Source organism: Capra hircus, chromosome 1 (genome assembly GCF_001704415.2).
Source record: "Capra hircus breed San Clemente chromosome 1, ASM170441v1, whole genome shotgun sequence".
NCBI lineage: Eukaryota > Metazoa > Chordata > Mammalia > Artiodactyla > Bovidae > Capra > Capra hircus.
The window spans coordinates 79,281,759-79,294,431 of NC_030808.1; the positions used below are offsets into that span (position 1 = coordinate 79,281,759).

The 12,673-nt window shown below is 42.4% G+C and overlaps 1 long non-coding RNA gene across 2 annotated transcripts; it reads right to left on the reverse strand.

Annotated features, from left to right (window-relative positions):
• On the reverse strand, positions 6,968-12,637 carry LOC106502102. Of its 2 annotated transcripts, XR_001917933.1 has the most exons (3): positions 12,109-12,637; positions 8,925-11,537; positions 6,968-7,924 (listed from the first exon to the last, which is right to left on the reverse strand). It is a non-coding gene; the product is annotated as an uncharacterized LOC106502102 (long non-coding RNA). The 2 variants fall into 2 exon arrangements; XR_001917932.1 differs by lacking the exon at positions 12,109-12,637 and having other exon boundaries at positions 8,925-12,098.

The following is a 12,673-nucleotide window of genomic DNA, read 5'->3' on the forward strand; positions in this document are numbered from 1 at the left end:
GAAAACAGCCCTGATGGATTCGTGCTTTGTTAATACCTTTTTCCAAGACTAAAGTTAGCTCAAAACAAAAGACTTATTCCATTTGGGTGCAAGGGAGGGGTAGGGAGGGGCCAAGGTAGAAAGAGGAGGAAGAGGAAGAAGGTACCGAAAAGGAGGATCTAATACTGGATTTCAGTTCCCATTACTGGGAAATGGGTCATTTCCAATTCTGCATTTCAAGAACATAAAGACTTTCTGATGATCTTTTTTATTTTCTATGGATGAGTATGAATCCTCTGCAGTAATTTATGTCTTCCTGTACTGAAAGAGTTAAATTATTTCAGGAAGTGAAATAACCATATTTAAGGATGGTTAAAAGTCAAGGCAGGACACTGCAAACACATTGTTCCCCAGATATAATCTGAATCACAAAATCGGTTATGGAATAACCTGATGGCTTCACTTCACTGTGATGATTCACTCGTTAGTTTGTCCATTCCCTCAACAGTCAACAACTACTTTGAATTATGCATTATAATTTCCAAAGTACTTTCCCCTCCATGGTACTTGACTCTCACGGGAATCCTGTGATGTTGTCCCTGAACAGAAATTAGCATTTTAGAGAACAAGAAACTGAGACTCCAAGAACTTAGTCAGCTGTGGAACTTTAACTGGAACCCAGATCATCAGATTTCACATCAAATTCTCTTTCAGTTCTACCTACTTGAATTCAATCAACATTTCCTAAGTGAGTACCATGTGTTGGACATAAGTACAATTCAACAAAAATGAGGTATTCTTGTCTTTGAGGAGCTTCTAGCCTATCAAAGGCAATGATCAAGCCCCGGGTGTGGAGTGGAGGTAAGTGTCTGGGTCCTTGGAGAATGCTAAGAGTCTGGGGTATAAAACTGTTATAGGAGACAAGACCAGGAAGAAGTTTGAGGGCCTAAAGTGCTTGGTTATTGATTTACCATCAGCATCGTCAAGTCTTCTCAATATATATTTCCAAATTATGACCTTTATTAACGTCATTATTAATCTTTTTCTGTCCCATTTTCTTTTGAGCATTCTGCCAGCATTTCAGTGCCAGTGCCACCAAAGGGTGAGCTGCAAGCTGCCGCTTCATGCGCCTTCCAGCTAATTGAAGATTGTTGAAATTGTATCAGGAATTCTTAGGCCATTTTTATAACCAACTCGTCCTTGCCTGGCCATAGAAAGGAATGGTTACGATTCCTGGCACATGAGTCCAACCATCAGGCAGGCTGGGCCTTGGCAACTAGTGTACTATGCAAAATGGTCTGGGAGCAGGATTGGTACCTGGTTTTATCACTTGTTAGTGTATTACCCAAAGGTCCAGGATGCCCAGAGGGTTGGGGTAAACTTGGATTTAGTTGAGAAGGCATCAGGATCTATTAGGTGTTTAGATCCTGTTAGATATAGTATTGGGTTCTGGATTCCAGGCTGTGGACATTACTTGAGGCTGTGTGCTTTGGAATAGCATGAAGCTGTGTTCGTTGTAGAACCTGTCAGGCATGCAAAGATGTAAAAATCACAGTCCAGGCAAAGCTCTGGCCTGTAGGCTGAGCTGACCAGGTGTTGGGGGTGGTGAAGCTGCATGTGCTTCAGGCTCTTATGGATTTCTCTGCTTTGGGTATTGGGTGCATTGCATAGTGTATCCACCATTGCTGGATGGTACATTGAGGCAGCTGAGTTATATTCTGTTCTCATCAATATTGAATGAAAAACTCAGAGGCTGAAGCTGCCCAAGGAGGCAGTCAGTGCCTGGCACTGGTTTGGAGTGGGAGGTAGACACAGCATCTGAGAAGAAGCCAGAGAGTTTTATTTGGCTCAGAATTAGGATACTGGGGCCCGGCCTGGCAAGGGGACTATCTTTTGCATGACCTAGGGCAGCTTTTGCACCATTCTTGGCCTTTGCTTTCTCAGTAGACTATGTGTCCCCTAGAGTCAAAGTCCCCTGTTGTATTCATATTTATTTTCCCAGTATACAGTGAAAGTAGTGTCTATCCCCCAAAAGGCTCCCAATGAACTGTGTGTTGTGTGAATGAGTGAATGAATGAGCTTGAGTATGAGGAATTAGACCAGTGGTCTAAGAGAAGAGGGCTTAACAGAACCATGGTTCTTACCTCACCTCCTAGATCCTGCCATCTCCCCTCCATGCCCTTTTCTGAGAACCAGAGATCCAAACGATGGTAACCGCCCACCCCCTAGAAGTTCCTAACAACCCTGTGATTCTCTGAAGGGAAAAAAAAAATTGATAGTTTGTTTTCAAATTGTTCTCCTTAGAATTCACTAGTCAAACAGGTTATAAGAATTAAAAACAAATCTCCCATAGTCCCAGGAGGCTCTCAAAGAAGGTCTCTTTACCAGGAGATCTCCTGGGTGGCCTCATAGAGACAGTAAAGCAACCGGGAAACCCTTTGACATTTGCAAATGCTGTGAAACACCAACAAACCAGATAAGCACACCAAGACCCAGGGGGCGGAGACAGATCAAAGATTTACAGGATCCATTCAACTCTTTATGGTCAATGTGCTCAGAAAAGTTTTGTTGGTGTGGAGACAAGTGTCTCCCAGAGTAAAAGGTCTTCTCCAGGACTGAGTGGGCAGTTCTCACTTTTGCTCTAGGCCTCAAAGATGTGGGAGGCTTCAACTTTAGATCAAACATTCAAAACTGTGAATACAGGGCTAACTGCTTGCATTTAAAAGACTTCACTCAGGGCTTTTCATGGTCTTGAGTATGTGCTTATGAGATAGATAGCTATCAAACTGATATATAAACATTATACAGTTTGGAAGACAAAAAATAAAGGAGAAAAAAGTATCCGTGATCCTACCTCCTTAAGAGAGAAGCAATGTAAATAGCTTTTTTGTTTGGGGTTTTTTGTTTTTTTTTTTTTTGGTAATTGTGTACTTTTATTTATATCTAGTTTATTTTTTATGTATAGTATTTTTAAACAGAGTTATAAATACACTGGGCTTTCCGGGTGGTACTAGTGGTAAGGAAACTGCCTGCCAATGTAGAATACATAAGAGACTCAGATTCTACCTCTGGGTCAGAAAGATCCCCTTGGGGAGGGCATGGCAATCCACTCTTGCCTGGAGAATCCCATGGACAGAGGAGCCTGGAGAGCTACAGTCCACAGAGTCACAGAGTCGGACATGACCGGAGTGACTTAGCATGCACCCACACATAAACACACTACATATACATTCTGCCTCTTTTCCCTTTATCTGTTACCACAAGTATTTTCCAATCCTGTTTTTTAAAAATTAGTTGCATTTATATTTAACCATTCTGTGTTCAATCCCTTTCCTCCAACCCATCATAATGGGACATGTAGATTGTTCAACCATTTTGTTGCTAGATATAATGCTTGGATGCATATATTCATTCAAAGATTTCTTTTCCCCCATATGTTGAATTGTGCCTTGAAGATAGATTCCTAGAAGCAGAATTACTGGGTCGAAGGGCATGGCTACATTTATGATTCTTGAGACATGTGACCAAATAGATTGCTGAGAGTCATGCTACCCAAATTGGACTGTGATAGCATTTAGTCTCACCTCATTTCACCAAGAAGTCTTTAAATAACAGCCTCCATCGTGAGTATAGGTGTTGGTCCAAGGGTCTTATAACCACGTGGCAGAGAGGTTGATGCAAGTGGGAAAAGGTGAGAAAACAGGGAAAGAAGGAAGAGACACTTAAAACGCAGTGCAGCATCAGAATTGGACACCACTGGTAACTGACAGTGAGAAATAAACGCGGCATTTCTGAAATAATGTATTAATACACTAATGCAATAGTAGCCCTCAGTTTACTAAAGAGAATACTGCAGCAAAAAAACTTTATTCAGGGTAGGTTGGTTGATGGGAATCAACTCTACCACTAATTTGTGGGGTGGTCTTGGCAAACCATTTCTCTCTCTGGATTTTTCTAGTTTAGTTAGGTAAGGGGGTCATAGTCAGAATGAAGACAAACTCAAGAGTTATGGGGTCCAGCCAGCATTCTTCTCTAGACCCAGAGTTAACCTCTGATGAGATGCACAGATCTTCTGGAGTTGTACAATGAGATACCAGACATTCTGGAAGGTCCTGGAGCTCCCCCAACCTCAGTGGTGAATCCCTAAGTATTGTGTGTCCTGTATGGACTGAAGGCTAGATCTTTCAGGACCTTGTTTCCATGGAGGGTTTTCTGAAAGAAATGTAGACAAAGTAGATTAAGGAGGTGGCTTGAGTCACCCACCACCATGACAACACTTGGTCTTTGGTGCTTCTCTGGTGTTCTGACAGCTCTGTGTCCAGATGGTGACATACAGAAATTAGTTAAATTGCTTTCAATTTAGTAAACTGAAGAATACATGCAGGTTCCCTCATTTTCCTGACTCTATTTGGGGGACATGACTGAGTGAGAAGAAAATCTCCTAGATTTCAAGAGACCTAGCTCATTTTTGGAAGTTTCTCATATTGAAGGAAGAAAATAAAAAGGATATGCCTCCTAAATATTTTTTACCACTCCAGTACTCTTGCTTGGCAAATCCCATGGATGGAGGAGCCTGGGAGGCTGCAGTCCATGGAGTCGCTAAGAGTCGGACACGACTGAGCGACTTCACTTTCAATTTTCACTTTCATGCATTGGAGAAGGAAATGGCAACCCACTCCAGTGTTCTTGCCTGGAGAATCCCAGGGATGGGGGAGCCTGGTGGGCTGCCATCTCTGGGGTTGCACAGAGTCAGACACGACTGAAGCGACTTAGCAGCAGCAGCAGCAACTCATTTTCGGAAGTTTCTCATATTGAAGGAAAAAAAAAAAGATATGCCCCTAAATATTTTTTAAACAGATATATTGAGAAGATAGAACAACCCTGTAACCATTTCCTCATTAACATTTTATATTACAATGGAACATTTGTAACAACTAATGAAACAACACTGATGAAATATTATTAACTAAATTCTGTCAATTATTCAGATTTGTCTGGGTTTATCTTTTTCTATGACCCCACCAAGGACTCTACATTATATTGTCATCTTGTGTGAGGTTGCTCTTGGCTGTAGCAATTTCTCAGACTTCCCACGATAGTTTTGGGGGATTCTGGTGATGTCTTTCGTAGGATGCCATTCTGTAGAAATCTGTCTGATACCTTTCTCATAAATAGTCCGGGGTATGGAAGAAAGATCACAGAGTTAAAGAGCCATGTTCGGATTCCTCATATCAAAGGCACACACAGTCAACCCGGTTTATAATTGCTGATGTGGCTCTTGATGAAGTGGCTGGAGTAGTGTTTGCTAGATTTCTCCATGTAAAATTATTGCCTCCCCCATCCCTTCCTAAACTGTACTCTTTGGAAGGAAGTCATTACCCATAGCTTACACTTCAGGAGTGAGCAGTTATATACCTATTCCCATCCTTGACAGCAGTGTATCTACACAAATTCTTTGGAATTCTTCTGCAAAAGAAATTTTTCCTCTTTTCTCTTTTGTTAATTTATTTAGTAATTTAGATCAGTGTAGATTCATGGATATTTCTTTTATACGTTGGGTTGTGATCCAATACTATTCGATTTCTTTTTCTTGCTCCAAATTTTCCAGCTTTGGCCATTGCGGGTTCTTCAGGTGGCTCCAGTCTCTTTGAAATACTCTATGGATGCCGTTTTTGTTTGTTTTTCAGCACTTCCTTATTTACAGTGCTATATAATGTTCCATTCTAATTTCATATATACTTCTTGCCCCAGTCCTAGCCTAGAACCAGCCATTTATCCAAGGCTGGTTCAAGAAATCAAGAACTGGCACCAGGTGGGCTCTTGGCTATTGTAGCATCATTGTTTCTAGGCCAAAAATATATGAAGTTTTACACTTTTAACACCAACGTACACACAATTACAAGGCAATCGCACTACTCATGAGATAATTGTAGGTTTATTAACAGTGATAAGTCACAGTACCATAGGAAACTGTGAGGCATCCTATACGGCGTCCTACACTGGGACCCACAGGCAGAACTTGTGAACGCCAGTCTGCTCCTTTCCATACTGTCATTGTACTGTTAAGACTGATGTAGAACCTCAGTGGAGATCACCTCAGGAGCCCAAAAGTGGGGACTTCTCTGAAGGTCACAGAAAATGTAAGGCTACAGAGAATGGCTCTTTGGCAGGTCTGCCCACCCCATATCCTCTTCTCATGATAAGCTATGGAAAAACACAGTGGATTTAGAACTAGGACATCAAAGTTCTGGATCTGACTCAGCCTGATCCAGTGTGTGTGGCAAATACTTTCTGTGTGGGCCTCAGTTTCCAATGATACAAAATCAGTTGTGTGGGATCAGACAACTGCTGAGGACAGAGGGCTTCCCTGGTAGCTCAGCTGGTAGAGAATCCACCTGCAATGCAGGAGACCCCGGTTCAATTCCTGCGTCGGGAAGGTCCACTGGAGAAGGGATAGGCTATGCATTCCACTATTCTTTGGCTTCCCTGGTGGCTCAGCTGGTGAAGAATCTGCCTGGAATGCAGGAGACCTGGGCTCAATCCCTGGGTTGGGAAGATCCCCTGGAGAAGGGAAAGGCTACCCACTCCAGTACTCTGGCCTGCGGAATTCCACAGACTATATAATCCATAGGGTCGCAAAGAGTCTAGACACCACTGAGTGACTCACTTTCACTTCCCAGTGCTAGCCTATTATAACTCTCAATAGTTTTTCATTGAGAGAATGGAACTGGCTCCATCTCTCCTTGTAAACAGGGATCAATATTCCAGAAGGTTTAAATGGAGGGATGGTGGTGGTGGGGAGGTCACTGTTAATAAATAGGAGTTACTTTTATTTCCTGAAGATTCCAAGGTCCGTTAAAGGCCTTTTGCTTAAGACAATCAGACCTTTCTTTTTAAAGAATGGAGATCATAGAAGTATAGGAAATATTGGCAGAAAGGATCTCTATCATTGCCTTTGTTTTGGTAGAGGAAGGCTTTTTTTTTTTTTGTAAGGTCAAACTCCTCATCTGTTATTTCCTCTGACTTCAAATAATTATTTTTAATGCAGTGATGGCTGAGCTACCTCTCAGTTTCTTACCAGGAATTTCTATCTAGGTTTTTTTTTTTTCTTCTCCTTCTGTATGAATATTATGACATATTTTTTACATCCACATGGGACCCAGTGGCTTATTAGAGTGTGCATGGTTTATAAGTGTCAACTCCTTCCTGTCACTGACTAGGACCGATTCCAAAAACAAACAGAAGTGGTGGGGCGGGACAGAACTGTGGTGCAGAAAAGACACTTGGGAACTGTCACATCTGATTAGGAATGCAGGAGATCAAAGGTACAAGGTCTTAGAACTGGCACTTCCAGCTCTTAACATTTGAAATCTTCAATTGGCTTTTGGACCTATTCAGCATAATCTCAGACTTTGGTCTACAATTGGTTAAAAATTGATAGGGTGAGGATTCTGGGACTGCCTTCTTTACTTAGAAGTTTACATTTTAACTCTTTCTCCCACCTCAGGGACACATATATACTTAGCTTCTTTCCATTCCCCTCTCCATCTTAAAGTTACAGATATATATATATATATTTAGACATAAAGGTATCAAATTTAGAACTGATAGACATTCTGCAGACACTGGGGTTATACCTTCACACAGTTAAGGAGGCTGAGTCCTGACAAGTGGTTTTGTTCCACATCAGATAAGGAGTTCCTGGCAGAACTGTAATTAGAAACCAAGGTCTTCTGGCAGCAAATCCAGTTTTGTTTTGTTTCTTCTCCTACCTCACACTGTGCCCCCGCAGAGTTACACAGTTTTTTGCGTGTGTCTCTGTATGTACATGTGTTACATAGACGTTGACATGGAGGAAACATGCATCGGGCATCTGTGGTCTGACCTCAGGGAACAGTTTAATGACTCGGATTTCAGGCAGCTCAAAGGGTTCTGCGGGTGGAGGCTGAAATAAACAAGAAAAGCCACTGTGGAGATGTGAATGGAAAAGTACCGAGTACTCCCTCCCTCCCCCTCTGCACATTCTTCTGCTCTCCAGCTCTCCCTGCCATCAAGCCGGCTTCAAATAGGCTTTGGCATGGTCAGGTGCGCAGAGGGCGGTGTGGAGAAGAAAGAAAAAAAAAAAAAAAAAACAGGCAGGCACAACACGCAAATCAAGTTTCTCCACTTCTAGCCTTAGGTAGTAAAGACAGCTAAGTACTGCAGCCGGCAGCCAATGGCAGGGTGGGCCAGCCACCCTGAGTTTACAAACACTCCGGTGCCTTCCTCCCTCCAACCCCCTCCTGGTCCAGCTGTTGCTTTCCCTCATACTAAGGTTTCAAAGGAAGTGAAAACCCTGTTATTCAAAACAGTGATTGAATGCAATAAACAAATGATTATGCACCCCCAATCACTTCTCTATTTTAAGCTCCCAATATTTATTTCCATTTTAAATTAGTGAGAAAAGTATGGAAAAAATCAGTGTTTTGGGGGTAAACTCTAAGCTAGGCTGAAAAGGTTTCTAAAGGAAAAAAAAAAGTCTCAGAATAATACAGGCTGAAAGCAGGCAGCATATGGATCAAAATTAAACGCTGACACTTCTTTTTCTGAAGGTAGTGACTGGAAATCATCTTTTTTAAAAAAAGTCTCAAAACTTTCTGCTCAATTTTTCTAAATCATACCAAGAAAATGCTTTTCTCTCTCCAAGGAAATATAAGGGGCTTGTTTACAATAGCTCTAAATGAAGGATTTGAAATAAAATGAATGGGTACATAAAATCTCCCATACCTATCAAAAGTAGCTGTTGAGTACCACAGTATAGGTGACAGGCACCACCAAGTCCAAATGACTGTCAAAACTCAATACTCATTGTGACTTGGAGTTTGTTCTGAGAACCAGTTTACAATTCACACAGAGCCCAAAGCAGCCTCACTTTCCTCAATTCTGTCAGAAAACGAGACACCCACCTCAAAGCCCAGGTAGTCAGATCTTCCTGATTCTCTAACACAGGACCATAGAACCACAAAGACCTGTTTTCAGTTGTGTCTCGGGGTTCCTCATGCCTCCAGTGATGGCCCTCCTGTCCTCTTGAAAGAAGGAAGCCTCGAGGAGTTGATTGATCTGCAAAGTTCCTTCCAGTCCTAAAATCTATAATTCTTTTATGTGACAGTTTCAAGATCTACCAAGGTGCCAGAAATTCCTGACAGGTGAAACCAACTTTCTCTTGGGAGTCCCCTTAGAAGGAGGACAAGACAGTGTTTACTCCAAGGATAGCTCCTTTACAGCTGTGACTGTATTGTGGGGAAATTTGTGAGGGAACTGGATGCAAAATCTGTTCCTTTCCTTAAACAGATGTAATATTAAGACCAAGCTATTTTATTTTGCAACAAAGCTTATATTTATCCAGAACCTGTGATTAAGAACCTATTACCATGCCCAAACCACCAGGCAAACGGGCTAACTTGATCCTCTACTTTGAGTATTAATAGCCAGAAGCCATTAAATCATAGGACTGGTTTGATACATAACCCACCAAGTTCACAAGAATCACACATAAGACCCCAGACATGAAATCTCTCTTCAGGTCTTCTTATGGATGATTTGAAAGAATTTGAATATATTCAAGTCAATCCTTCCTTTAATCTTATCACTGCTGGGGTGAGGGAGGTTCACAGAGTGATGCCAACTGGTTACTAATGGGGAGAAATCAAGAAATGAGAGAAGGCAGGACATTATGGAAGAAATTCAATGGGTATAAAACATCTGATAAAGTTACTTTCCTAGTAATTGAAAAGAGATTGAGAGGTGGGTGCACAATTTTCCTCACCACTCATTTGGAAAAGAGAAGGGGACCTACAAAAATGTAAATCCTTACCTTTAAAATATTTTCAATAATTTTTTTTTCTTTTAACATCTCCTGGTTAATTTCTTTCAGTTTGGGGGGGGTAGTATTAGAAATGTGGGACTCTGGCACTTGGCCCCAGAAACGGTCTGAGGACCCTGGTGATGGGATTAATTAGCTATAAACCAGGCCTAGTGGGGTCTTCCTTTACAGACTTCTCGAAGAGAATTAGAGGGCTGAGGAACTAGAAGGGTGAATTCACTCCCAGCCCCCACTCTGGTTGGTTCTACTGCTAGAGAGCAGATTTCCCTTTGCTCTGCAGCGCCCCCATGGGGCTAAGATTGGAGTGGCAAAGAGAACGCGAGAGAGACAAGCAGTGTGTTTAAAGTGGTGGTGGGGAGGACCCACTGAGGCTGGATGGCAACTTTGACAAGAAAAGGAACCCCACATCACAAAAGTTATCACACTGCAGAATCAGTAGCAGGGGAGAACCACACAATTCACATTCCAAACCACACAGATACACCTGAGAACATATTAATAAAAAATACAAAAATTATCACCCATAGAAATACACAAAGACGATCACTTCAGCAAAATCGGGTGTCATTTAGAATCCGGTGGGATTCCTTTAAAACTCTTTCGAACTCAGGAGGAAGGGGACAATTTAAGAAACAGTCTGCCTTCTGGCAAAATGAATCTGCACTTAATGATAACATGCGTCTTCGGGGGTAAAATGTTCATTTCCACAAGGGTGACAGGATTAGGCCTATGTATATTTTTCAAAAAACCTTCACAAGACAGGCTTTTCTGCAGAAGCTGCAGTAATCCATCTGTCAATAAGTATTAAAATATTCAGATTTCAAAGGGGCAGACACACTTCAGGCATTTTTCCTAAGCTCCAGCCCTTGTGGAAAACAATCGACCCCTTTGGATCTCTCCTGGTTCTAAAAACTCCAACACGGCCTTTTCAAAAGGGGGGCTGCACTGACATTTTCAGCAACAGATCTGAACTTCTTATAGACTTCTGGGAAAGAGATCCCCAAATATCCCAGGAAATAGCCAGTAATCTCTCTGCTCACTTCTCCACTATAAACCCAAATTTGGAGAGGTAGATTATTTGGGGAGATATCTTTATTGGAAATTAACATGTGCAGAAATTTTGTGGAACCTTTAAGAACTCCTCTGTAATTTAATGAGTCCGCCTGAAGGACTTTCATAGCCAAGGCTCAGAACAGCCTGACCTTTGAAAGCTGCTTCTGGTCCAAACATTTTGGGTTAATACTTGAGGAATCTGAAATATTATTTTCCCCTCACACCCTCTTTTAAGAGAGAGACATAAAAGAAACAAGAGGCTCCCTCATTCAGGGATGAGTAGGAGGGGAAAAAAACCCCAACCAACATTTAAATAGGGAAACTGGCAGTTCTGAATAAACAAACCAAGGCCCACAGTGAAATGATTCTGCACTGCATTTGCCTTTAAAAAGAAAGGAAGGAAGAAAGAAAGATTTCCCCCCTTTTCCTCCTCCTCCTAACTCAGCTCTAAAACTAAGAGGGCTGTGCTGCGTGAACCGCGTTGTAGTTGTAGCACAGTCTGTTCTAAATCCACGCAGTATCTGTGATACTGGCACCGCAGGCCTTTAGAATTCCCTCCGGCTGGTCTCTTTAAACACAGACAGGAGAGATTTTTAACAACGACCTTGAAACGAGCTGGGAGAGAGCGGGGGGGAACCAAGACCTAAAGAAAAAGCAGAACACAAACATGTATTTGGCTCACAGAATTTTGTAGAACACACGCGTACGCGTACACATACACACACGTTTCTTGCAGCAAGAATTTTCCTAAGAGTCAACAATAACAGAGTAAACCCACCACTTGCTGTCCTGGAAAGAAACAAACCAAAACAAATCCTTTGAACACGTCTTTCTAGCGCAGGAGAGCGTCCTCTCAGTAAAAGTCCAAGGGAAAAAGGAAAATTGAACACCCTTCCCCGCCCCCCTGAAAAAAGGGGGGGTCGGAATTGTTACATATGACAAAAAACTCAAGCTTCTTTCAACACTATCAGTATTAAAATAACACGTCTTCCTTAAATCGTTTGAGACATTTCATAGGGGTAAAACAAAACAAAATCCAACCGATGCGGGATCCTACGATTTACGTAACATCACAAAGTTGCAAAAGGCAAAAATCAGAAGCAAAAATCCGAAAACCATCATAATACAACCACCCCAAATCCCAAACCACCACACCAAGGAACAAAAAAAATATCCCAAACTGTCCCAAATAAAAATAAAGCAAATGAACCCACCGAAAACTGCTTGGCAAATATTTTTCTCGTGGTGCCTAATATTCTAGCTGGAAAGAGCTGTGGTGTTTATTTATTTATTTTTTTTTCTCTTACTCGCCCCGAAACCTACTATATATAACAGACTTTTCCCAAAGGTTCGAACCTCTCGCCTCCTTTTGTGTTTTGAGCTCGGAGGAGCTGAGTTTATAGGGAAGAGAGGAGAAATGAGCCCCAGACCCCGGGGAAGCAAAGCGCACTCCCCCTCTTATGTCACCGAATAGCAAATTAGTTCTCAGAATTCCAGAGGCCGAGCTTTGCTACAGCGAAGACGCCGACGTCACAGAGGGGCGCCCACGTGACGGTGGCGGAGCAGGCTGTACCACCGACCGGGGGCCGGGGAGGGAGAGCCACCGTCCGGCCCCTCGACCCTCGCGCCGAAATCTCCAAACCCGAGACGTTCAGCCTGTGAGGACCCCGAAATCTGCAGGACAGCGGGAAAATATTTTGGCTTGGAGGGCTTTTTATGGCCCGGAAGAGGCATAAGTCGTGGAGAGCTGACACCGAGTCCTCCCCTGCTACGTAGCAG